Source organism: Ascidia mentula (assembly GCF_947561715.1).
Source record: "Ascidia mentula chromosome 2 unlocalized genomic scaffold, kaAscMent1.1 SUPER_2_unloc_3, whole genome shotgun sequence".
Taxonomy (NCBI): Eukaryota; Metazoa; Chordata; class Ascidiacea; order Phlebobranchia; family Ascidiidae; genus Ascidia; species Ascidia mentula.
Window position 1 is genome coordinate 205001 of NW_028113676.1, and position 2500 is coordinate 207500.

General features: G+C 62.0%; 2 non-coding genes and 1 pseudogene across 2 annotated transcripts in view; all 3 read left to right on the forward strand.

Annotated features, from left to right (window-relative positions):
• The window catches only part of LOC145915925 (small subunit ribosomal RNA), a 1824-nt gene extending 1065 nt beyond the window's left edge, over positions 1–759 (forward strand). Inside the window, exon 1 of the ribosomal RNA XR_014404226.1 lies at positions 1–759. This exon is cut by the window's left edge and continues 1065 nt beyond it. This is a non-coding gene — a ribosomal RNA (small subunit ribosomal RNA).
• A 260-nt stretch (positions 760–1019) lies between these two features.
• On the forward strand, positions 1020–1173 carry LOC145916017 (5.8S ribosomal RNA). The gene has a single exon (XR_014404298.1). It is a non-coding gene; the product is annotated as a 5.8S ribosomal RNA (ribosomal RNA).
• A 244-nt stretch (positions 1174–1417) lies between these two features.
• Positions 1418–2500, forward strand: part of LOC145915992 (large subunit ribosomal RNA) — a 5082-nt pseudogene continuing 3999 nt past the window's right edge.

Here is a 2500-nt window from a genome sequence, read left to right on the forward strand (position 1 = left end):
GGGGGGCGTTACTTTGACGACCCCTCCGGCAGCTTGCGGGAAACCAAAGTCTTTGGGTTCCGGGGGAAGTATGGTTGCAAAGCTGAAACTTAAAGGAATTGACGGAAGGGCACCACCAGGCGTGGAGCCTGCGGCTTAATTTGACTCAACACGGGGAATCTCACCCGGCCCGGACACAGTGAGGATTGACAGATTGAGAGCTCTTTCTTGATTCTGTGGGTGGTGGTGCATGGCCGTTCTTAGTTGGTGGAGCGATTTGTCTGGTTAATTCCGATAACGAACGAGACTCTGGCTTGCTAACTAGTTACGCGACCCTATCGGTCGGCGTTGAACTTCTTAGAGGGACTAGTGGCGCTTAGCCACACGAGATTGAGCAATAACAGGTCTGTGATGCCCTTAGATGTTCGGGGCCGCACGCGCGCTACACTGACCGGATCAGCGTGTCGCCGCCTAGGCCGGAAGGTCCGGGTAACCCGCTGAACCCCGGTCGTGCTAGGGATAGGGAATTGCAATTGTTTCCCTTGAACGAGGAATGCCCAGTAAGCGCGAGTCATCAGCTCGCGTTGATTACGTCCCTGCCCTTTGTACACACCGCCCGTCGCTACTACCGATTGAATGGTTTAGTGAGGTCCTCCGATTGGACCTGGCGCGTTCGGCAACGGCCGCGCCGGCGTCCGAGAAGACGATCTAACTTGATCATTTAGAGGAAGTAAAAGTCGTAACAAGGTTTCCGTAGGTGAACCTGCGGAAGGATCATTACCGGCCGATCGCCGATCGAGTGGTCGTGCGTTCGACAGGTGGAGAAGGCTCCGTATCTTGGCGGCCGCGCACGCCCTTCGTCGCTGTTGAGGCGCACGCGATTGCACTTCGGTCACCCTGTTTCGTTCTGCGCCGAGTGCCGTGGCCATGTGCCAGGCTGGCTTCATGCGTCGCCTACGGCTGGCGACCGCTCGGCCACCGCTTTTTTCGACTGTGCAATCCGGCTGGGTCGCGCTTGTCCAACTGACGAAGTCACGGAGGGCTCTTGGCGGTGGATCACTCGGCTCGCGAGTCGATGAAGGACGCAGCTAGCTGCGTGAATTAATGTGAATTGCAGGACACATTGAGCATCGACGTTCTGAACGCAAATTGCGGCACCGGGTCAATCCCGGCGCCACGCCCGCCTCAGGGTCGCGTTGTAACGTTCCCGCGCGGCGACGCGTCGGGCCGGTGCGGTGTCGGCCGTTGCCACGGTCGTCCCGCCCAGGACAGCACGAACGCAGTGTCAGCGCGCGAAACCGAACGCGGCGTGCGTCTCGTTACGAGTCGGCCTCGAAGAGGATCCCGGCCCAGAGCAGCACGGCTCGCGTTCGGGCGCGGCGCTCGCACGAGCTTCGGTGGCGCGCGCGTGTCTCTCGCAAACGAGGCACTGGATTATCGGCCTGAGGTCGGACGAGGCTACCCGCTGAATTTAAGCATATTACTAAGCGGAGGAAAAGAAACTAACGAGGATTCCCCCAGTAACGGCGAGTGAAGTGGGAAGTGCCCATCGCCGAATCCGCGCGCCTCTGCGGCGCGTGGAATTGTGGCGTAAGGAATTCGCTGCGCGTACGTCGTTCGCCGCCCGCGTCCTTCTGATCGAGGCCTCGTCCCGGTGCGGGTGTCAGGCCCATGGTGGCGGCGAGGGCGCGCGCTCTGCGTCTTCCCAGAGTCGGGTTGTTTGGGAATGCAGCCCAAAGCGGGTGGTAAACTCCATCTAAGGCTAAATACTGTCGCGAGACCGATAGCGAACAAGTACCGTGAGGGAAAGTTGAAAAGCACTTTGAAGAGAGAGTTAAAGAGTACGTGAAACCGTCGAGAGGCAAACGGGAGGGCCTGTCGAGTCGCGCGACGCTTTCAGCTGAAGCCGAGCGGAGCGTGTGGGCGTGCGGAGCCTTGCGGCCCGTCGTTCGCGCTGTCCTCCGAGCAGCTCCAGCGCACTAGCGCCGTGCGAAGGCCGCGACCGTCTGGGAGGCGGCGAGAAGGCCGCGCGCAAGGTAGCCCGCCCCCGGGTGGGTGTTATAGGCGCGCGGACACGTCGGCCCGTCGCCCGGGCGAGGAGGGATCGCCGCGTCTGCCCTTCGTGGGCCGGGCGTCCCGTCCGAGCCGGTGCGTCGCCGGTTGGGGACTGTGCTCAGTGCCCAGTTGCGGCGTGTCGGTTGCGGGTGGGCAGCGCCGCGCGAGACGCACGGGGTCCGCGGCTAACGTCAGCCACCTTCCCGACCCGTCTTGAAACACGGACCAAGGAGTCTAACGTGCGCGCGAGCCACGGGGCAGTGCGAAACCCATGGGCGCAGTGAAAGTGAATGTCGGCGCGGTCCGGCGGAGGTGAGATGCCGTCTCTCTGGACGGCCGCATCACCGGCCGATCTCGTCCGCTCTGCCGGAGAGGTCGAGCGAGAGCGTGCGCGTTGGGACCCGAAAGATGGTGAACTATGCCTGAGGAGGTTGAAGCCAGAGGAAACTCTGGTGGAGGACCGTAG